The sequence below is a fragment of the Sus scrofa genome, chromosome 3 (assembly GCF_000003025.6).
Source record: "Sus scrofa isolate TJ Tabasco breed Duroc chromosome 3, Sscrofa11.1, whole genome shotgun sequence".
NCBI classification, from domain to species: Eukaryota; Metazoa; Chordata; class Mammalia; order Artiodactyla; family Suidae; genus Sus; species Sus scrofa.
The window spans coordinates 34,257,914-34,282,389 of record NC_010445.4 but is presented as its reverse complement, the minus strand read 5'-3'; positions in this window follow the sequence as shown (position 1 = coordinate 34,282,389).

The window sequence follows — 24,476 nt, the reverse complement described above, 5'->3', positions numbered from 1 at the left end:
TACAACCACGAGGGGGGTAGGATGGATGTCCGTCTCCCGTTGCTTGCATCTGTCTTAGAATTCAGACCTATTTCCCCAGCTGCCTAACGAGGCACTTCCCCTGATGTCCCACAGACATCCCAAATTCACCTTGCCGTCAATGAACCCACCATCTTACTTCCCAGCCTCTCCTCTTGGGTTTTCCATCTCAGTAAATGTCATCACCAGGCATCAAAGCAGCAAAGCAGCAAAGCAGGGTGTCCCCTAGACTCTTCCCTCTCCCCCCCTCTTTCTAATGCACTGTCACTGAAATGGCCAAAGGTTCAGTCTCCTCATCTCTGTTAATTCTCCGGCCTTTGGTGCCCATCCCTATTGGAGGATGATCTATTCTTGCCTGATTGCACTCAAGAGTAACAAGAACTGCTTTGGCAAATGGATTATGAGTGGGAGCACTGTGTGTCTTCAGATTCATTGAGCCAGTAAATGACTTACAATGTCTATTATTCCATCTGCTGCAACAGCTGAAAGGCCCCAGAAAGAAGCTTGTCTCTCAACCTGAACCTAGAGTGAGGATAGGTGGAAAAGAAGCCAGAAAGCCTATGATGGACATGTATTTTTAATGAGAACTCAGCCTTGAAAGCTGTAGACCGTTGGGAGCTTGCTTGTTTCCGCAGCACAACCTAGCTTATCCCGACTGATCCATTTCCTTAATAAATATCTTTACTTGGATACCAATAGTTTCCACCTCGATTTCTAAACTTCTAGCTCACTCTCCAAACCTGGAAGAGTGTGATAATGATTTCTGTAGTGTGATCACATAATTGTTCTCTATTTTCTAGTTCAAGCATCCACTAACTTTTTCCATCAAGAGCCAGACAGTAAATATTTTGGGCTTTGCCAGCCATATGTTCTCTGCCACAATGACTCTACTCTGCTGCTGTAGTGAAAGCAGCCACAGACAATAAATAAACAAATGAGTGTGGGCTTGTGCCAGTAAACTTTATTTATGGACACTGAAATTTGAATTGCATATCATTTTCATGTGTCACGAAATATTATTCTTCTTTGGACTTTTTTCAGCACGAAAACGTGTGAAACCCATTCACAGCTAATGAGTCATCTAAAAACAAGTAGCAGGCTGCAGTTTGCTGACTCCTGATTGAACTGAAGGCTCCTGAGCCCTGAGAATGGTGTTGAAAGCCCTTCACTGTTTCACCCCAATGGTTTTGTCCTTGCGCACACACACACACACACTCACTCACTCGCTCACTCTAAGTTTCAGTCTCCTTAAAGCTACCATCATTCTCTGAGCCCCCCTTGTTCCTGCATGCCTCTAGGCATAACTGCTGGTCCTTCTGCTTTTTTAAAAATGTTTTATTATAGTTTTTAATTATTTTAATTTTTAAGTTATATTGTTATAATTTATTTATTTGCAGTGTTCTGTCAATTTCTGCTGCACAGCAGAGTGACCCAGTTATACATATATACACACATTCCTTTTCTCATATTATCCTCCATCATGTTCTAGCACAAGTGATTGGATATAGTTCCCTGTGCTATACAGCTGGTCCTTCTGTTTGGAATGCCCTTCCTTCTCTCTCATACCAAGCAAGCTTTTACTAACCTATCCAGTCTGAGTTCAAATAGCACATAGCACATTCTTTTCTTTTCTGTCTTTCTTTTTTTTTTTGGAGAGTTATGTTGTAGTCAGTGGACAAAACTAAGGACTTAAGCCCAGGAGGCAGCATCTCAAGTTCAAGTAACCCTGTTCTCAGGGTTGCTCCAAGGAGGCCAGGGGGTAGCTAGAACGTCTAGGAGTTTTGCAACAAAGGGCAGATAGACAGAACAAAAGATTACTGTTAATAAAAAGAAAACCAGATATCTCAAGTTAAGGAATTTAACACTTTTCTATGTATGGGGAAAATGCTAGGTCTGGGCTCACTAAAATCATTCCTTTGATATGCACCTCAGCTATCAGGGCCAGTGTCCTGTGTTTTCTCATCCTGAGTCTCCTTAGGGCTCACTCTTGGGAGTGGCTGCAGTCTGATGGCTGCTAGAGGCAGGTATTCTTTGTCTCCTTCCCAGCTCCCTTAGGGCTCTCAGCTCGGAAGTAGCTGTGATCACTGATGGCTGTGACTTCTTTTGTTTATTTGTTGAATTGACATGTAGTTGATTTACAACATTTCAAATACACAGCAAAGTGATTCAGTTGTATGTATACATGTGTACATACGCATATATATACACAGATATTCTTTCTCAGAAGCTTTTCAGTTGTAGGTTATTATAAGCTATGAAGGCATTCCTGTTGGGGCTCAGCGGTAACAAACCCAGCTAGTATCCATGAGGGTGCAGGTTCGATCCCTGGCCTCACTCAGTGGGTTAAAAATCCTGCATTGCCATGAGCTGTGGTGCAGGTCACGGACACCGCTCAGAGCCTGTGTTGCGGTGGCTGTGGTGTAGACCGGCAGCTGCAGCTCCAATTCGACCCCTAGCCTGGGAACCTCCTTATGCCACAGGTGCGGCCCTAAAAAGCAAAAAATAAAGTCAAAATAAATAAGATATTGAATATAGTTCCCTGTGCTCTACCGCCGGTCCTTGTTTTTTGCCTGATTTATAGAAAGTGTATCTGTGGATCCCAAATTCCCAGTTTATCCCTCCCCTCTTTCCCCCTTTGGTAACCGTAAGTTTGTTTTCCACATCTGAACTATCACGTTCTTCATAAAAACCTTCCCCAGGCCAGAGGGAAGGAATGGCTCTCATTCTGTGTTCTTCTGTGTGCCCTTATCATAGAACACTCATTGACATTCTGGAGTAGGACTTCTCAGCCTTAGTACTGCCTGCATTTGGGGCCAAATAACCCTGTACCCTGCAGGATGTGCCCCATCCCCTGTAGGATGTGCCCTGTACCCTGCAGGATGTGCCCCGTACCCTATAGCATGTGCCCCTTACCCTGTAGCATGTGCCTTGTACCTTGTAGCATGTGCCCTGTACACTGTAGGAAGTTCAGCAGCAGCCGAGGAGGCCTCTACCCATGAAATAGCACACTGTCCCCAGTTGTAACAACCAAAAATGTCTCCAGATATTACCCGATTCTCTCTTGTTCACCCGCATCCAGTGAGACCCACCACCCTAAATATTTACCTGGGCATTTAAACTCTTAGCCCCTTGCGGACAAGGGCTAACTCTTCTTCTTTATGATTATAAACACCCAGCACCCAGACTGGGAGATAGCAGACCTTCAGCAAATATTTACTGCATGGGAAAATGAGTAAGACATTTTATTCACTCCATTACCATCAATCTGAATAATTTTTTTTTTAATGTGATTCTCATCATTCGGCGGTTGTTGTTTTTTTTTTTTCTTTACCTTTGCAGAAAAGCCAGTTTTGTAAAATCTGAGCATCATAAAAGGATTTTCTAGTACATGTATTGTTTTATTTATGCTGCTCTCACAAGTGCAATTAACACTGCATCTGTTTTACTAACAATTCCCTTTGTTTTATGGAGTGTTTTATATTTGTCTGAATGTGCTGGGGCCTGGGCTTTCCATAGCCTGCAAGTGGAAAGATGGCTGCATATGGAGGAGGGGGGAAAGACAACCCCAAATCTTCTAGAGGCAGTTCCTTCTTCTCTGGCAGATCCCTGGCTAAATGTGCTCCTTTGTTGATTGGAGAGGAGATAATACTGCCCTGGGAAAGCATTGTATTTGGGGACCTGTGGCAGCGGCAACCCACTGTCCCACTGTCCTCATGGATGCTAGCCAGATTCACTTCCGCTGAGATGACGGTTCCACGGGAACCCCTGGAATCTTCCTTTAGCTGATGTTTGACTTGGTCCTATGGGCATACCTTTCCTTTTCACCATCAATGGGTTCAAGTAACATCCACCCAGTCCTTAAAGACGCATCCAGTGCACATGGATTCTGAGGCCCATTTGATCAAAGGAGATCAAGCTTTAGGAGGTAAATATGGTCCCATTGATGCCAGCACATATCCCATTTTCCTGGTTTGAATATTACACATGGCAGGTGAGTAGTTGAACTAATACTAATGCCACTCTGCCCTTTGGGAGAATTAGGATAATCACAGTTTAGAGGAATGGAGAAGAGTGGAAAAGCCCGGTCACCTGGGCTGCTCCCTGACCCTGCCCTCTCCAGTTGCGGGACCTTGCATGTGCTTCTCGTTTGCTGGGTTTTGTTTTGACTTTTTTTTTTCCAATAGCCAGACAATTTGACTTGAGTGTCTGGGGTCTGACTGCCATTTTTTTAAAAATTATAGTTGATTTACAGTGCTGTGCCAATTTCTGCTGTACAGCATAGTGAGCCAGGCATACATATATATGTGTGTGTATATATATATATATATATATGCTTTTTTCACACTGTCCTATCCCAAGAGATAGGATAGAGTTCCCTGTGCTGTACAGTAGGACCTCATTGCTTATCCTGTTTTGATTTATTTTACTGAAGTATAGTTGATTTACATTGCTGTGTTAATTTCTGCTGTACAGCAAAGTGACTCAATTCTATATATACATATATATATAGAATGTGTGCATATATATATATTCTTTTTCATATTCTTTTACATTTTGGTTTATCACAGGGTATTCATTAAAATCCCCTGTGCTATATACAGTATGACCTTGTTGTTTATCCATCCTCTGTATAATAGTTTGCACCTGCTAATCCCAAATTCCCAGTCCACTCTTCCTCTCCCCCCCTTCCCCACCGGCAACCCCAAATCTTTTCTCTATTGGACACGCTTCTGAATCTCTCTGTGTGTGGTTTCCTCTTTAGCAAAACAGAGATAAGAGTAGTACCAACATCCTAGGATTGCTATGAAGATTCAAAGATGACCGCACAAAAAAGCACTTAGCCAAGTGCATGGTAAACACACAATAAACGCCATCTATTATTAATAAGATCCCGTGGAGCTTGGCACTGTGAAAGCAGTCAATTAATGTTAGCTATTATTACACCAGGAGTTAAAATTGTTCTTTGGAGATCATTTGGTTCTCATCTTTCCTTTAGGAGAAATGAGCCCTTATTCCCTACACCAAGAAAAAAAAATTTTTTTTTTCTGAGAGCCCAGAGCTGCTATGACAACCATCTCACCTATGATGTGAAGGAAGATAAACTGGCACTTCCATGATGAAGCACCTGCTCTGTGCCAAGCTTCGTGCTTTAGTTGTACATGGTTTCACCATAGAATGTCAACGCTGTGATGTCAGAGACCTCTCCCAATTCCGACACTAGATGATGACACAATCGCAAAGGGAATCCCAGGCTATTTCCCATAGAATGGAATGGAATGGAATAGAAACGAAACGAAACTGGGGTTCCCAGATATCAAGCTCTGATAGAGATGGCAGTGGAGTCGAGTCTAAAAGAAGAAGACTGTGTGTAGGCTCTGCTCTATTTTGTTCCCTCCCCCCCCCGCCCCCGCCACCACCGCCAAACCCAAATCACCAAACCCTCCCTCTACCCACATCCTGGGGGGATACGTGTGCAACACACAAACATTAACATTGGAGACCATTTTTTATTAGTATATCTTTACCTCTGCACCGAGGGGGAAATATATTTATTTGCAGCCTTAACGAAAGCTTGATTCCCAGCCTTGATGAAATATTCCTCCTTCCTCCGTGAGTAACCTGTTTTGATCCTCCTCCCCTGGAGACCAAGCCACGTCTGCGTACAATGATTGCCATATTCTAAATTTAACTGACCGCGTAGAAGCATTACTCGCCAGCCAGAAAGAGCCTTTCCCGTCCTGACTCGGAGACGCGGGATGTTTATGACCTGTTTATAAAAGTCGGCATAAAATATGGCTTCAGAGTCTTGTCTGGGAGTAGGCTACCTGGAGTCAAGTGTGTCTTTTAAAATATGATGCATCACTTGCAGGAATGGTTTCTTTGTCTCCCCCCCCTCATCTTTGCCCCCCACCAAACCCATTGCTTTCCCATAAATAATGATGTGAGGTGATGGCTTGACCACTACTTTCACCATGCCCCCACCTGCATGGGATGTCCTCCCTGGTGGATTTTTGTTAAGAAACAAAATACAACTTTTATTGAGATCAATAAAAGATTAAGGTGACAAAGTGATTTATTGACTATAGAGGAGGCTCATTTTTCCTTTCACAACGGCCAGAGCTATGGGAAAATGTGCGTGTGTGTGTGTGTGTGTGTGTGTGTCCCCACCCTGGGTCTTTAGGAAAGTTGAGAGGCCAAGACCCATTTATCAAATCAAAAGAGAATGATTAAAAACCAAGAGGAAACAGACAAAGAACACACGTGAGCAAAAGCTGGCCTCTCATGGGTTAGTTTTGCGGAAATACCAGGTCATGGCGTGTGAAGGGAGGGAGGAAATACATGAGGTGTTATGCAGAACGAAGCTCAGCAGGATGTGGGGAGCCGTGGGTCAGATCTGCTCAGGCTTGGGGTCGGAGCAGAGAAAAAGCTGCCCATTGACAGACAAGACACCAGCCTGAGAGCATGAAGTGCATCGCTGGCCTTGGGTGGGGGCAACCTAGGGGTCTGGGAACAGCATGATGGCAGGAAGGGAGAGTTACCCCTGTCGACTAAAAAATATGTGCAACTTGGCATTGCCGTGGTAGCTCAGCAGACATGAACCCAACTAGTAAGCCTGGCACTGCCCAGTGGGTTAAGAATCTGGCATTGCCTTGCGCTCCAAGCTGCAGGGTAGGTCACAGATGCAGCTTGGATCCCGTGTTGCTGTGTCTGTGTTGTGGGACGGCAGCTGCAGCTCCAGGTGTACCCCTAGCCTGGGAACTTCCATATGCCGCATTTGCAGCCCTTAAAAAATAAAATAAAAAAAGTTGCACAACTTAAAAGTTGAAAGTTAAGTTTTTTGGGGGGTAAAATGAGGACTACAGCCCAGGAGACGGCATTTCAGAGAGCTCCGAAACACCGCTCCAAAGAAGCTGTGGGGGGGGGAGGTCAGTATATACGAGGAGGTCCATGCAACCAAGCCCACATTTTGCAGAAGGTCACTGCTGGTCTTGTGAAGGTCACTGCTGGTCATGAGGAGCAGGCGTCACCATGAAAGATTTTAGTGCTTTTTTAGATATGAGGAGATGCAAGAATTGGGCTTGTAAAATGTTCTCCTGAAAATACCTAACTCTCTGAAGACCTGTTCTGCCAGTTTTCCCAGAGCACAGAGCGCCTCCCTCCTGATCTCATCCTGAGCTTCTTTGCGGGGGCATTGAGGGTCAGCAGCTGCAGTGGCTCGTGATTCAGTCCCTGTAGAGGCAGATGGCATGTGATGGCAAGTGCCCGTCTCCAGGTCACACCCCTGTAGTTCATTTGGACCAGATTCTTTAGATTTGCAAACGCCAATGTTCTGCCTGCTGTGTATGTTTTCCTACGCTGCCCCTTCTGCTGGGAGCACCCCACACCCTTCCCTTCCTGAAAACTCAAGTCCTCATCCTTCAGGACAAACTCAAATACCCGCCCCTCTGCTCCTATTCCCCCATCAGGATGAATCTGTCTCTACCCTCTGACGAGAGAAATGCCAGGAACCCTCATGCATTGGAGCCCCCACCCTAGGCCAGGCACAAGGCATAGCCACTTCATATGCTAGTAATACCCACCCACGCAGTCAATGAATTGTGTGATTTTTTTTTTTTTCCTTTTCAGGGCTGCACCTGCACGTGTGGAAGTTCCCAGGCTAGGGGTCGATTCAGAGCTGCAGCTGCAACCTACACCACAGCCACAGCAATGCCAAGTCTGAGCTGCAGCTGCTACCTACACTGCAGCTTGCAGCAATGCTGGATCCTTAACCCGCTGAGCAAGGCCAAGGATCCAACCTGCCTCCCTCACAGACCCTAGGTTGGGTTCTTAACCTGCTGAGCCGTGATGGGAACTCCTGTGACTATTTGTTAAAAGCCTAATTGAAGTATAGTTGATTCACAGTTTGTGATCCTCTCTGTGGGCCAGCCAAGTGACTCAGCTATACATGGACACACATCCATTCCATTCTCTTTGCGAATGTTTTTTAGGTCTACGTTCCCTGAGCCTGATACATGTTTGGGATTTAGTAAATATTTTCGAAGAGACAAATACATGAGTTAATGAAGTCCTCAGGACTGTCCCTGGAAGGTAGATATTATTATCCCCATTTTACAGAAAGGGAAACTTAACATCCAGAACTTCACACAAAGCTTAGGCATGGATGACATCCGAGTCTCTCACCTCTGTCTCTCTCTGTAGAAAGTAGCCCTGCTAATTATACCCCACCCTACTCCCCAAATGCAGCAGCGCCAGGAGAGGAAAAATAAGCTCTGAGACCACAGGCAACATCAAAATTAGAGATGTTTTTGGCATAGAGGATAATCCCGACTCCAGGGCTGCTTTTAAAGACAATCAGGTCTCATGCTACTGTTCATGCAAAATCGTCCTATGAAACTCTCTGCCTCTGAGACTCATGGCACCTTCTCAAGGTGAGGGGTGGGGTAGGGGGTTAGGGATGGGCTTCCAGTTCAGCGGTCACCATGAGTTCTCCATTAACCATAGAATGAGTCGGGGTTTTTAAAAATGCATTTTATTGAAGTATCGTTGACTTACAGTATTGTGTTCATTTCGGTTGTACAGACAAGTGAGTCAATTATACAGATATACACATTCTTTCTCATTTCTTTTCCGTTTTAGTTTATCGCAGAATATTGACTAGAGTTCCCTGTCCTCTGCAGTAGGACCTTGTTGTTTATCCGTCCTCCATAAATCAGTTTGCATCTCCTTACCCCAGACTCCCAATCCATCCCTCCCCTCCCCCACTCCCCCTGGGCAGACGCAAGCCTGTTCTCTATGTCTGTGGGTCTGTTTCTGTTTCGTAGATAAGCTCATTTGTGTCATATTTAGGATGCCACATATAAGCGATATCATAGGGTATTTGTCCTTCTCTTTCTGATTTACTTAGTATGAGAATCTCTAGTTGCATCCATGTTTCTGCAGATGGCATTATTTCTATAATGAGTCAATTTTAAATTGGGACATTGTAAAACCCAGTAGCGCTCCTGGATCAGCATTGCCATGAACATCCTCACGAGAAAGCATAGATTTTTTTTTTTAAATAAGCCAACATACTTTCACTTCTAGGAATCCATCCCCCAGATACACTTGCATTTGTGAGAAATGATGTAAGCACTGCGTTATTCATTATAGTCATGTCTGCAAGAGCAAAATATTGGGAACTGCCCCAAAAGTCTGTCACTAGGGGACTGTGAAAGAATATATGTGTGCCCAGACAGTTGCATAATAGGCAAGCATTAAAAAGATTGAAGCAGTTCTTCATGTCCTGATGTGAAAGTATTGCCAAGATATTAAGTAAAGAAAGAAGGGTGAAAAACGGTGTGTGTATGATGTTGTACAGATACATATAGATACATAGGTAGAAGCAGGGATGGTAGAGCTAGGGGTAGGGTTAGGAAGAAGGACAGAGAGAAAAAGACAGCGACAGACACACACACAGATGTTCTTTTTGTTGGTTGGTTGGTTGGTTGGTTTTATCTTTTTGCTATTTCTAGGGCTACTCCCGTGGCATATGGAGGTTCCCAGGCTAGGGGTTGAATCAGAGCTGTAGCCACCGGCCTACGCCAGAGCCATAGCAACGCGGGATCAGAGCCTCGTCTGCAACCTACACCACAGCTCACGGCAACGTCAGATCCTTAACCCACTGATCAAGGCCAGGGACCAAACCTGCAACCTCATGGTTCCTAGTCGGATTCGTTAACCACTGCGCCACGACGGGAACTCCGAGATGTTCGTTTTATATAGATATGATGTTGTACAGATACATATAGATACATAGGTAGAAGCAGGGATGGTAGAGCTAGGGGTAGGGTTAGGAAGAAGGATGGAGAGTAAAAGACAGCGACAGACACATATGCACACAGATGTTCATTAGTATAATATATCTCTGGAAGGATTCAGGATGCAGGAGAATCAGCCATAGCAGTTGCTTCTAGGGAGTGAAAAGTGTGTGCCTCAAGGACAGTGGTAGGGAAGAAGATATTCCCTCCCAGACTCTTTTAATTTTGTTTTACATGCATGTCTTGCCATATATCTGTCATTCAGCAAAAACTAAGTGCCTATGATGTGCCAGGAAAGCTGAGAGAGCCTCAATCCCTAAGCCCTGCTAGCAAGGATATAGAAAATAAGCAAGGTACATAAATATGTCATCGTATGCTAAGAGGGAAAAAATTAAGAAAAAGGGTGGGCTATGCCTTGGTGAAGCATGGTTGAAACTTGAGGGCTGGTTACTGTTGAGCAAAGGAAGTGGGGGGAGAGGGAGTCGGGTGAGTGCGGGGCATGCAGTCCAGGCAGAAGGAAGCTGGGACGAAGGGGTTGAGGGGTCATGTTCCAGGCGTGTCTGAGGATAAGGGAGAGCCACGTGGCCAGAGTGAGTGGTGCGAGGGCAGTGATGAAGCCAGAGGGGTGACTGTGGCTCAGATCGTTTGGGTCCTGCAGGAGGGAGTTTGGCCTTTGCTTTGGGTGGAAGGGGAGCACGGAGGAGAGAAGTGATGTGACTGGACTTAATACTTTAGCATCAGTGGTCCCTCTGGTTTCTGTGTGGAGGGTGAACAATAAGGAAAATGACGGAACCAAGATGACCAGCTCGGAGGCCACTGCATTCCCCAGAAGAGAGATGACGGGGGTGTCTAGCAAGGGGGTGGTCGCGGGGGTTGGAGGCAAGTTCTTGGGTTCTGGCTTCTGCACGTGTCTTGAAGGTAGAGCTGCTGGCACTCAGTAACGTACCAGATGGGAGATATTAGAAAAAGAAGAGTCAGAGTTCCCGCTGTGGCTCAGCAGGGTAAGGACCCAGTGTTGTCTCTCTGAGGATGCGGGTTAGATCCCTGGCCTCTCTCAGTGGGTTAAGGATCTGCTGTGGCTGTGGCGTAGGCCAGCAGCTGCAGCTCCTATTTAACCCCTAGCTTGGAAACCTCCATATGCCACAGGTGTGGCTGTAAAAAAAAAAAAAATGAAAAAGAAAAAGAAAAAATAGGAGGCAAAGATGACCCTGGAATTCTGGACCTGGACCTCGGGAGGGAGCAGGGATGGAAGATGAGAGAGAGACAGGGAGACAGAGAGAGAAGGGTAAACCAACAGCCAATTTGGAGGAGCAGGGAGGCATCTGGGAAGAAAATGCTTTGCTGCAGCAGCAGCCCAAGCACTACCCAAAGCTATAAGATGATCCTCGGGGTCACTGGTCCCGAGAAAGTCGAGGGAGAGGACCAGCTACAACCCAGGAGCACGGCCACCTCAACCTCTCCACTCCCCGAGAGGTTCAGAGCACGGGCTCTGCACAGAACCCTGCACGTCTGGGCTCTTTTCCTACATCTATCACTTACTAGCTGTGCGACTGCAGACAAAGCACTTAGCCTCGCTGGGTATCCCTTTACCTACTGGTAAATGGAGAAAAGAATGACATCTGGAGTTCCCACTGTGGCTCAGCGGTTAACGAACCCAACTAGCATCCATGAGGATGTGGGTTTGATCCCGGGCCTCGCTCAGTGGATTAAGGATCTGGCATTGCTGTGACCTGTGGTGTAGGTTGCAGACGCGGCTCGGATCCTGCATTGATATGGCTCTGGTGTGGGCCGGCAGCTACAGCTCAGAATGGACCCCTAGCCTGGGAACCTCCATATGCCACAGGTGTGGCCCTAAAAGACAAAAAAAAAAAAAAAGAATGACATCTGCTTCCTGGGGTCCATGTGACATAGTTTAACTCGTGGGAAAGACTGAGCATCACATCTCATTCCCTGTGATCATTCAGCTGCTTCTGGGAAAATGGAAATTATTTTCCTTGCATGGTGTGTTTAACCTTTGGTTTGAAAGAGGCATTGGGAGGAACACCCTAGGCACTCGTACTCTGTACAGCGACAAGTGGCGATGGATGATTATGGGGATAACGACAGCAATGACTACCGTTGTCACATCCTCCTGACCCCTGATAATGCACTGGGGTGGGGGGGATGGAACCCTCTGCGGGCGCTCAAAGGGGAAATCTCAGCTACAGCAGAGGGCAAGCTGGTTCACCAACAGAGAAGAACTTGGTCACCTGAAGGAATCATGCTGTTTCTCCTGGAAACAAGGAGATTTCAGGGCAGGGAACCACGCGGAGCTGAATAGACTGTTTCAGCCGCCTACGAAGACCTTCCTTCTAAGAGCCTCACGAAGGGGGTCGCAGAAGCCCTGTGTGTCAGCCTTGTGAGCAGTAGAAAGAAAGGAGGCATTGACTTCAACACAGATAGCTCTGCCCGCGACGAGGGCGGGAGCTGTCCCAGGGGGCCCTGCAGGCCAAGCTGCAGATATATCACAAAGACGGCTACCTGCCCAGGGGCATAATGGTCCAAACCCATCATCCTCCTTGAACTTGGAAACGGATGGTCTGCCTCCATCCAATGAGGAAGAGGGGTGATGCAAAAAGGGAAAGGGATCATGTGACACAGACACAGACACAGAAAAACACATACACACGCACGCGCACACACACAGGCGCGCACACACGCATGCACCAAATCCACACACCAAGACAAACCTCCAGAGACAGCCAATCACAGGCGCAAACAGATATGCAGGCAAAGAGGGACCTGCAGCAGTGAGACAGACACCAAAAAACCGTGCAAAACACATCCATAGAGAAACCCATACACACGAGCAAGAAGTGACGGAGGACACAGATACACAAAAGTGCAAATACAGACAGACGCAAGGAAATATACAAGAAGCAGACACTCACAGACCCTGAGATCACACATCTGCACATTTGCACATGTGCTCACACAGTGCAGTGATTAAAAGCTAAACTTCAGGAGTTCCCGTTGTGGCTTAGTGGGTTATGAACCCAAATAGTATCCATGAGGTTGCAGGTTTGATCCCTGGCCTTGCTCAGTGGGGGCAAGGATCTGGCATTGCCACAGCTGTGGTGTAGGTCACAGTCAAGGCAGCTGCAGCTCTGATTCAACCCCTAGCCTGGAAACTTCCATATGCCACGGGTGCAGCCCTAAAAAGCAAAAAAAAAACAAAAAACAAAAAAACCCAAAAACCTACACTTCGAGGAGTCAGGATGGAACAAGGAAGAAAGAAGCATGGTAAGAATTCTACAAGCCCCCAGTGTTGGAAGAGCGTGGCTGCTCTCGCCTCTCCCCAGCACGGATCCTGTGTGGATCTCTCTCTGCCGCAGTTTGCTCTGCACGTAAGCAGTTCTGATTTAGATGATAGATAGAAACCGTTCATACAGTTAAACACGGTAGGGGTCTAAACACTGTTCCCCGCAGAACACCAGATGTGAATAGATGACCATTTGATTGTCCTCGTGCCTGTTTCTGACAAGCTAACAGATAAGAAACCATCCCACTGAATTCCCAGAAAACTGCAGACCACAAATACAGATAGCAACATGCAAGAAGAGCTAGGATTTATTAAGGCAGATTTCTAAATATTAAAGAGATGGCAGCTGGCCGTGCTTTCCTCAGCAGACTTTGGAGGCAGGGTATCGCTTGATAACCAAGATGAATGAGCAGCGCGTAGGCTGGGGAGTTCTCAGAGCCTGGAGCTTGGGAATGACCTCGTGCAGGCAGCAAACAGGCAGCTTGGGCACGGCTGGACATTGGGGGCATTTGCAGGTGGGGTGGTCTCCCTGTCTAATGTTGTCTTCTCCTTAAGGCTGCTTGACATGCCACTAGGAAGTTTTCCAAATTCTCTGTGAAGACTGAAATGCAAACATGAAAAGAGGTTCCGCGTCACTGGTCGTTAGGGAACCGCCAACCCAAATCACAAGGACGTGGAGAAGTTTGAACCCTTGTGCATGGCTGGTAGGAATGGAAAATGATGCAGCTGCTGTGGAAAATGGTGTGGTGGTGCCACAGAACAGGTAAACTTAGAAATACCATATCATCCTGCAATTCTCCTTCTGGGTATAGAGCCAAAAGAAATGAAAGCAAGAACTCGGTTAATTGTACACCCATGATCATGGCAGCACTATTCACAAGAGCCCAAAGGGGGAAGCACCCAAGTGTCCATCGACAGATGAATGGATAAGCAAAATGTGATCTTGGAGTTCCCTCTGTGAAGCAATGGAATCAGCCGCATCCTGGGAGCCCTGGGACACAGGTTCAATCCTTGGCCTGGCACTGTGGGTTAAGGGATCTAGCATTGTAGCAGCTGCAGCTTAGGTCACAACTGTCACAACTGTGGCTGGGATCTGATCCGTGGCCTGGGAACTCCATATGCCTTGGGGCAGCCAGAAAAAAAAAAAATGTGATCTATATATACAATAGAATATTATTCAGGGTAAAAAAAGGATGGAAATTTTGGAGTTCCCATTGTGGCTCAGTGGTTAACAGATCTGACTAGCATCCATGAGGACACAGGCTCGATCCCTGGCCTCGCTCAGTGGATTAAGGATCTGGCGTTGCTGTGGCTGTGGTGTAGGCCAGCAGCTACACCTCCAATTCGACCCCTGGCCTGGGAATCTGCACGTGCCTCAGCTACAGTCCCAAAAAGACAAAAAAAATAAATAAAATTAAATAGCTTAAATAGTAAATTTTATGTGAGGTATATTTTACTACAATAATACATCTGTGTTGCATTACGGCCTCATGCATGAAAATACTTCCTAGCAATGAGATCACAAAGATTAGTTTGCAGCCAACAGAAAACAAGATCTCCTAGGAAAAAAAGGAAGGAGCTCTTAAAAAGTAATCTTGGAGGAGTTCCCGTCATGATGCAACAGAAACGAATCTGACTAGTATTCATGAGGACACAGGTTCGATCCCTGGCCTGGCCCAGTGCATTAAGGATCCAGCGTTGCTGTGAGCTGCAGTGTAGGTCACAGACACAGCTTGGATCCTGTGTTGCTGTGGCTATGGTGTAGGCCGGTGGATATAGCTCTGATTTGACCCCTAGCCTGGGAACCTCCATATGCTATGGGTGCAGCCCTAAAAAGATATTTTTTTTAATGTAATCCTGGAGAAATACCCCCCAACCGTAGAGGATGTTTGGGTCTCACTGTGACTCCCCCCAAACAAGCCCCCTCTCCTCATCAGAGCTGGCCTGCTCTGTGTCCCCCTGTCAGTCATCTTCACCTGAGAAAGACAGCTGAGCCCACGATGAAGATGCTTCTGGTCCTTCTGTTTTATCCCAGTATGATCCTCAATCCAGAAGCAGTGAAGGAAGAAAATGGCCAACCTAAGACAGGTTGTCTAAAGATGTCTGAAGATTCTCAGAGTTCCCTGTTGTGGCTCAGTGGGTTAAGAACCCAACTGATATCCATGAGGACGAGGGTTCAATCCCCAGCCTCACTCAATGGGTTAATGATCTGGTGATGCCAAAGCTGCAACTTTGTCCATGGGTGCGGCTCAGATCTGGTGTGGCTGTGGCTGTGGTGCAGGCCGGCAGCTTCACCTCAGATTCAACCCCTAGCCTGGGAACTTCCATATGCTGTGAGTCTGGCCCTAAAAAATAAAAAAAAAAGAAATAATAAAATAAAATAAAATCCTTATACCTGGAGTTTGCATTGTGGCTCAGCGGGTTAAGAATGCAACATGGTATCTGTGAGGTTGCAGGTTCGATCCCTGGCCAAACTCAGTGGGTTAAGGATCAAGCGTCGCCGCAGGTCTCAGATGCAGCTTGGATCGCCCATTACTGTGGCAGTGGTGAAGACTGGCAGCTACAGCTCCAATTTGACCCCTAACCTGGGAACCTCCGTATGCCATCAGTGTGGCCATAAAAAGATTAAAAAAAAAAGAAAGAAAAAAAAAGATTCTAAAGACATTCTAAGAAATAAGACTGTGCATCTTTGTTTTGGCACAGAACCCCTGCCCTGAAGGTTTTACATATATCGTGTATACTCACAGCAGCAGCTAGAGGAGTTGTCATCTCTGTTTTGTGGGTAAGGAGACCAAAACAGAGGCGATTTTTAAAATTTGCCTGCAATCACGCAGCTTGTAGGGGATAGAACCAGGATTCAAACGTAGCACATCCATCTCCAAAACTCCAAAGTGAGCTACTGATTCCCAGCTACTGATTCCCAACAACAGGGGTCACTCCATGAATTAATTCTAGCATTTGTGAAAAACGAAACAATTATATATTGGTCCAGATAAAACAACTCAAGCCCCTAAACAACATCAAACTCAAGCCCCCTGGAAAGAAAAAAAAAAATCTATGTCATTTAGGGAGTTCCCACTGTGGCTCAGCCGGTTAAGAATCCAACTCGTATCTGCGAGGATGTGGGTTCAAACCCTGGCCTCAATCAGTGAGTTAAGGCTCCAGCATTGCCATGAGCTGCGGTGTAGGTTGCAGATGTGGCTCAGATCCCAAGTTGCTGTGGCTGTGGCATAGGCCTGCAGCTGCAGCTCCAATTCGACCCCTAGCCTGGGAACTCACATATGCCGTAAGTGCTGCCTACCCTCACCCCCAAAAAAACAATGTCATTTGCGCTGTGCTAGACTGATTCAGGGCTTCTCCACTGGAGGAGGTTTTTCCCTTCTCCCGAAAGAACCTCTGGCAGTATCTGTAGAGGGTTGAGGTGTGTGTGCCACTGGCATCTGTTGGGTAGAGGCCAGAGATGCTAAACTAACGCCTCCCCCCAACAAAGAATGATCTGGCTCCAAAGGTCAATAGAGTCAAGGCTGAGAAACCCTGATTTCTTTTCTCTTTCTCTTTCTTTCTTTCCTTTCTTTTCTTTCTTTTCTTTCTTTTCTTTCTTAAGGGGGCCCGGCAGCGGCAGCAGCGGTTATGAGAAACCCTGATTTCTGTCAACCGTGTGTGAGCAGCTTGTCTGTACCTCTCCCTCCATCCCTGCCTTTACCTTCACTCCTCATCTGCTTCCTAACTCATCTGCTCCCTCACCTACCCCAAAAGAAAAACACACACACTCCTGCTCATTCCCTGAACATTAATTTAGGAGTCGCCGTGTTCTAAGTGCTCGTCAGAGCTTCTGATCAAACACGTGCCGAATGGACATGCAAAAAAGGATTGTCGACCACAAGACTAGTCCAACAGCATGCATTGTGTAGACAACAGTTTTCCCAACCCCGTTTACTATGGCTGCATCGTAATGACAGTCGCTCTGTTTTAAAGGTGCAGAGTAGCACCCCAAAACTCAGGGAAGCTTATCCGATTGGCTTTTACACCTAGAGCTTACATCTCATTCATTCATTAATCTGTGAATCAGAAGTAGACGTGGCCAAGAGAAAAAAGTCATTTCTTCCCAGATAGGATTCTAAACAGAACTGTTGCTTTCTTATGTGTGCAAAGCACCCCATAACTAAGCCTCCCTCCTTCCCTGCCTCCTTCCTTCTTTCTCTCCCAGCAGCTCAGGGAAACATACTCAACTGGATCAGCCCCTGGAGGTGGATTAGGACAGCATGATGGACAGACTCTGAGGTCATGGCCATAATTCTTCCCTTCTGATCTTCAGACTCTTGCATAATCTCCTCTCCCTGAGGAAGGGCAAGACCATGACTCACTTCTAACCACAGAATGTGGCAGAGGGGATGCACCAGCCCTTCTGTAACTCATGGCCTTACGTAAGACTCCGTCTTGCAGACCTGCTCACGAGAGACTCTTCTTTCTGGCTTGGTGTTTTATGTGGCTACGTTGCAGAAGTTCATGTGGCAGGAAATTTCAGGTTAGGAGCTGAGGGTGGCCTCTGGACCACAGTCAGCAGATGTGTATTAATTAAGTAATTAAAACCAGGAGCTTCCGCTGGGGCACAGAGGGATTGGTGGCATCCTAGGAGCACTGGGACAAAGGTTCAATCCCTGGCCCAGCCCCGTGGGTTAAGGATCCCGTGTTGCAACTTTGGCTCAGATCTGATTCCTGGCTCCGGAGAACTCCCATGTGCTATGGGGCAGCCAAAATAAATACATAAATAAATAAAACACAAATAAATGTAAAGGAGAAAGGATATCAAGGAAGTGAATGCCGCCGACAACCACACCAATAGGGAAATCACTGCTTCCCCAGCTGAGCCTCCAGATGGGACCTCAGCCCCAGTTGGGTTTCTGCCCCCATGAGTTCATAAGCAAAAACCCCACCCCAGGTGTGCCTGGACCTCTGGTCCACAGAAGCCATGGGGTGATATATATGAGCTGCCTTAAGGAGAACTGCGTTAGTAAAACACTTCTTCCTGCCCTCGAATCCCTCCCACTGATGCAGAGCCTTCCAGAAACAAGGACATATTCCTCCACCCTGATAAGATGAGAAGTTGCAGAACCACCGTTCTGTCCGAGCGGCCCTGGATTTATGAATGGCTTGCACCTCCATTAGGCTGAGGGAAGGGGCCGGGGTGTCTCTGTGCGTGTGTAGAAGTCCATTTGTTTCCATTCCTTGTCAGCAGTTTGCATAAGTGAGTGGTTTTATTTCTTCTGCGGGAAGAGGGAAAACGCACGAGTTACCCCAGCAGTGGACGATTTGTCAAATAAAGCTTTTAATAATGGGGCTGTTTGACAGTTTTATAGTTCTTCAACTTCCCGGCCATTTGAAGGTGGTAGGTTTTCAATAAAAATTAAGTCCTTTTCCAAGAGAAACTCGGTCCCCTGTTATTTTAAAACAACTAGTCCAGGGTGCACTGAAGCACCTTAATTCCACTACCGAAAGTAAATCTCCCTCCTTTTCCGTATTAATAACTCGGGCAATCCATCAGCCTAAGACGGACTCTGGGCATTTTGCACTAGTATATCCAGGTGGCTTGATGAACCACATCCGTAACCAGACTTGCTGGGTGATCATTAGGCTGTTCCTGAAAATAAATGGCCTGGCCTCCTCCACAGCTCACTTAAGTACACTGGGAAGGGGCCAGCGACCTGGACGTCCCTCTTTAATTTCCTTCGATCCTTCTAAGGTTCTTTTGGATCCAAAGAAGTGGCCCAGAAATTAGACTGTGATGAAGGAGGCAGCCTGTTGGAAAGGGATCCAGATTTGGCGTCTGAAGACCTACGTTCTAGAACAAGTTCCATCACCCTACCCCCCAGTTGTATGACTATGAGTTCATTGGACTCCTCAAAAATGTTTTTTCTTCGTTTGTCAGTGAAGAGAGTGGTGAAAGAAGGATGAAATAGTCGTAGAAGTCAGGATCCTGGAGCTCAAATCCTGACTCCACAATCTATCAGAGTAATCACAGAAATATATCTAATCCTTCTGTGCCTGAACTCACTCCAATGAAAAATGCAATCATAGTTTCTAGCAGTTCTGAGAGGCTCAAAAAGTCGAGAAAATTTTTAAACCCAGAAATTCATAGAACGTATAGGGTCTTACCTTTGCCAAGCCCCATTCTCTCCGCCCCCATCAGAGAAAGCAGCCAGTGCTGGCTGAATCCTGTGTTGGGTCCAGTGTTTCCATAAAAGAAATGCCACTGTGACCAGCATCTCTGAACATCAAGTGATGCTCTGAACCCAGGACAAACAGCCACGGGAATGGTTGGCTCTGAAGATGAAGACTCACCCATGGAAGTGTTGGGGGAAGGAAAGTTAGTTTTCATTATAAGCCTTAGGTATAATTTGGATTGTTTTGCAATGTGCGTCTACTGCTTTGAGTAGAGATGTGCTTTTTATTACAAGTGCAAACCAAATGAGATAAAGGGTATACATGTTAAGGCACAGGAGGGATGCAGGTTGACCCCAGGCCTGGACATTCAAGGGCATTTTTTACCAGGCTTGAGTTTCTCCTTATTTTCTAGGGCTGCAGAACCATCAGTAACCACACAGCAGTTCCCTAGACCCAGTTTCTAGGAAGCAAATCTCTTGAAGCCCTATCCTTTCTGAAGCTTCAAAGATACCACCCACCACGGCCCTGTTGCCTCCCGACTCCTGCTGTTCATCTTGGAAGCTCTAAGACCCATCCTCTCTTGGTACTACAGGTCGTTGCCCAGACTCCACCAGCACTAACAATCCAATCCCTGTGAAACTTCACAGGTGCCAAGATGTGTTCCCCAGGGATGACCTCCTGCCTACAGCCTGCCGTCCCCAGAACTATATTCTTAGAACATGGAGCCCTCATGTCCGACAGCATCCAGAGCCATCAGCTAAGTCCCCATCCACTGTCAAGTGTCCCTGGCACAGGTGTAAATTGTTACTTTCTCCATCATCACCTTCGTTACCAATTACTCTCCTTAATAAGTCAGAAGTCCCACCCCACCACCCATAGATCCCTTGGTCCATGCCCAGAAATCACTTATTTTCTTGCTTCAACAAGTTTAGATAGCTCAGTGCCCTCCATTCCTAGCCCTGGTTTGAAACATGATGACTCTTTGCCACCGTCTTTCCAACCTCAGTCCTCCCTTCTCTGCGCGACCGTGATCCCCACTTGCTGGTCCCCTTCCTGTGATCACTTTCCTACCATCCCCCATGTCTGCAGATGCGTTAACTCTGCCGAGGGTCTCTGCTCCAGCAGGGGGACCTGCTTGGAACAATATGGCTCCATTATGATCACTCTCTGTCATTCCTTCCTGGAATTTAATTGAATTTTTCTCTTCCTTTTGTTAGTCAAAATCACATAATAAAAATCTCCCCGAGTGCAATCACTTTCCATCGGCACCATTCCGAGTGTCATGATGAGGCTTGATAGGAAAGAGGCCCTCTGCTCTTCAGCAGAGGAAATAAATATTTGACTTGCAACCAAGACTTTATTTATGGAATGGATTAACTCCTGCAACTCCCTAGAGGGGAAGCGAAGAGGAGGTCTCCAACTCCCTGCTTCGCGGTGGAGGTCAATTCATCAGCTGCTTTCACAGAAGCATCCTGCCCATGAAATGGTTTTGGGGATTCCAGCAGGAGCAGAGTTTTATAAAGTGTGGTCCACAAGCTAAGTCAGAGTTTCCCAGGGTGCCTGATAAAAATTCAGATTCGTACACCCAACCTCAGGCCTCCGGGGCCCAAACCTCTGGGTGACCAAAACTGAGAGCCTGTCCTTTTAATAAGAAGGCAGTGGTTCTTTCTTTTTCTTTCTTTTTTTTTTTTATTTATAGTTGGCTTACAATGTTCCTTCAATTTCTGCTGTACAGCAAAGTGACCCAGTTAAACATAGATATACATTCTTTTTTTCCCATTATCCTCCATCATGTTCCATCACAAGGGATCAGGTAGAGTTCCCTGTGCTATACCTCAGGATCTCATTGCTAATCCACTCCAAATGCAACAGCTTGCACCTACTAACCCCAGACTCCCAATCCATCCCACTCCCTCTTCCTCCCCCTTGATAGCCACAAGTCTATTCTCCAAGTCCATGAGTTTGTTTCTTTTCTGAAGATAGGGTCATTTGTGCCGTAGTTAAGATTCCACATATAAATGATATCATATGGTATTTGTCTTTCTCTTTGGGGCTTACTTCGCTTAGTATGAGAGTCTCTAGGTGCACCCATGTTGCTGCAGGTGGCATTATTTTGTTCTTTTTTATGACCGAGGAGTAGGAAGGCAGTAGGTTTGAGGAGTAGGTTCTCAAACGTTCGTGCGCATGGATCAGTTAAGATGATGAGAGGAGAGGAAAGGTGATCTCCAAATAGGTGCTAGATGGAATCAAAGAAGAGGAAATACTTGGTGTCCCCTCAGACAGGTGGGTGACAGCACTAGAGGTAGGTCTGAAGACGTGTCTTTCCTCTCAGGTGGAGAGCTGCTGCATTTAATGTACGTTTAGTTCTTGCCTGTCTTCATTACACTCCAGATCCTCTGCCTCGAGGGTGAATTTAGGGTTTTTTGTATCATTTTACTGGAGTATAGTTGATTTACAATGTCGTGTTAATTTCTGCCATACAGCAAAGTGATTCATTCAGTTCAATATATACACATCTCCATTTGCATATAGGTGATCACAAAACAGTGCGTAGATTTCTCTGTGCTGTACAGCAGGTCCCGCTGACCACCCATTCCATAAACGGAAGTGTGCAGTTGCCAACCCCAAATCCCAATCCATCCCTCCCCCTTTGGTAACCATGAGTTTGTTTTCAGAGTCTGTGAGTCTGCTCCTGTTTTGTAAATAAGTTGATTTGTACCTTTTTTTTTTTTTTTTTTTCAGGCTGCACCCTTGGCATAGGAAGGTTCCCAGGCTAGGGGTTCAATCGGAGCTTCCAGCCATAGCCACAGCAGTGCAAAATCCAAGCTGCATCTGCAACCTATGCCACAGCTCACCGCAATGCCAGATCCTTAACCCACGGAGCGAGGCCAGGGATCGAACCTGCATCTTCGTGGATACTAGTCAGGATCGTTAACTGCGGAGCTGCAAAGGGAGCTCCCAATTGTATAATTCTTTTAATTCCACATATAAGTGATATCGTATGATATGTCTTTCTGTGTCTGATTTACTTCACTTAGTATGATAATCTCTAGGTTCATCCATCTTGCTGCAAATGGCACTGTTTTTGAGGGTGAATTCAGAAAGAACTTTTACACTTTGTGGTAGCTTTGTTACCATCTGAAAAGTTGGACACTAGACTCAGAAAAAATGATTTAATAATTTGTATTTTAATACATATTTACATTATATGTACATATACACACACAGCTATATTTACATAAAAACACTGGTCCTGAAATATTTAAACAATTAATAATTGCAGGTTGATATCGATGTGCAAAGTAGTTAATTATGCATCATTTCCATTGTTATCCATGTCCATCGAGGCCTGCATTTCCAAAGATAAGAGGATCTATTTCAGGAGCAGTCAGATCTAGTGAGGAAAGCACAGGATGAAACTTGTGGAGTTCCCGTTGTGGCTCAGCAGTTAAAGAATCTGACTAACATCCATGAGGATGCAAGTTCAATCCCTGGCCTTGCTCAGTGAGTTGAGGGTCCAGCGTTGTCGTGAGCTGTGATGTAGGTTGCAAATACAGCTTGGATCCTGCATTACTGTGGCTGTGGCCTAGAACTGCAGCTGTAGCTCTGATTCAACCCCTAGCCTGGGGACTTCCATATGCCGTGAGTACGGCCCTAAGAAGCAAAAAAAAAGTTGATGAAACTTCTCAGAATGAGGCAGAGAGTCCTGAAATTTTTAAGAGGAAAAATTTGTCATTTTCAATCGTTTTGCTAACCCTCAGAATCACCTCCAGACCTGTGCAGGTGCATTCATGGTGTAATTTGAGTCTCGTTCCCCATCCACAATGTTCCTCAGTAGTGTTGGCTCTCAAATCAGACTCACCTTGGCTTTCACAAGTGATGAAATTTGGCTATAGAATATTTAGAGTCAATGTCAAAATCATGCTATAAGAGTTCCTGTTGTAGCTCAGTGGGTTAAAAACCCGACATGGTGTCCATGAGGATGTGGGTTCGATCCCTGGCCTTGCTCAGTGGGTTAAGGATCTGGTGTTGCTGCAAGCCACAGTATAGGTTGCAAATGCAGTTCAGATCTGGTGTTGTCATGGCTGTGGCGTAGACCAGCAGCTGCAGCTCTAATTCAACCCTAGCCTGGCAACTTCCATAAGCTGCAGATGCGGCCATAAAAAAAAAAAACATGCTATTGTTAATATCAAATACGTCTCTTTTTCTTCTGTTATTTCCTTATAATAAATGTCAGGGGTAGGCCTTACTTGGGTATTTAACCAGGGAATAAAAATTTAGAAATATTTTTATGGCTTCTGAGGCACCCTGTCCTTTACAAACTTTCCAAAAAGTGTTACACTACTTGCAGGAGTTCCCTGGTGGCTCAGAGGGTTAAGAACCTAGTATTGTCACTGCTGTGGCTCTGGTCGCTGCTGTGGCACAGGTTCAATTCCTGGCCCAGTGCAGCCAAACATACACATTCACACACACACACGTTTATTACATTTCTGTAGAAGTCCAACATGGGTCTCAGTAAATCAAACTCAAGGTGTTGACAGGGCTGTATTGCTTCTGGCAGCTCTAAAGGAGAATCTGTTGTCTTGGGTTTTTTTCCCAGCCTCTCAAGGCCATCTGCATCCCTTGGCTCGTGGCTACCTCCCACCCAAAGCCAGCCAGCTAGCATCTCTCATCCTTCTTTTGTCCTCACATCCTCTCCTCTGGCCCTCCCCATCTACCTCTCCCAACTTGAAGGATATTTGCAATTACATTGGGCCCACCCATTCTGTTGGTTTGCAACCTTGGTTTCACCTCGAACCTTAATCCCCCCTTTGCCGTAACATACTGACGGGTCCATTCTTAGACTCACCACACCTCTTATGATTTCCATCTGTAAGAGCACAGGGGGCATGCATTCAACCAAAGCTCAGCATCTTTGTTAGCATCCCCTTTTTTTTTTTTTTTTTTTTTTTTTTTTGTCTTTGTAGGGCCCCACCCAAGGCATATGGAAGTTCCCAGGCCTTAGGGGTCAAATCAGAGCTGCAGCTGCCAGCCTACAGCACAGCCACAACCACAGCCATGCCAGGTCCACACTGTGTCTGTGACCTACACTACAGCATACGGCAACGCTGGATCCTTAACGCACTGAGTAAGGCCAGGGATCCAACCTGCATCCTCATGGATGCTAGTCGGGTTCGTTAACTGCTGAGCCATGACAG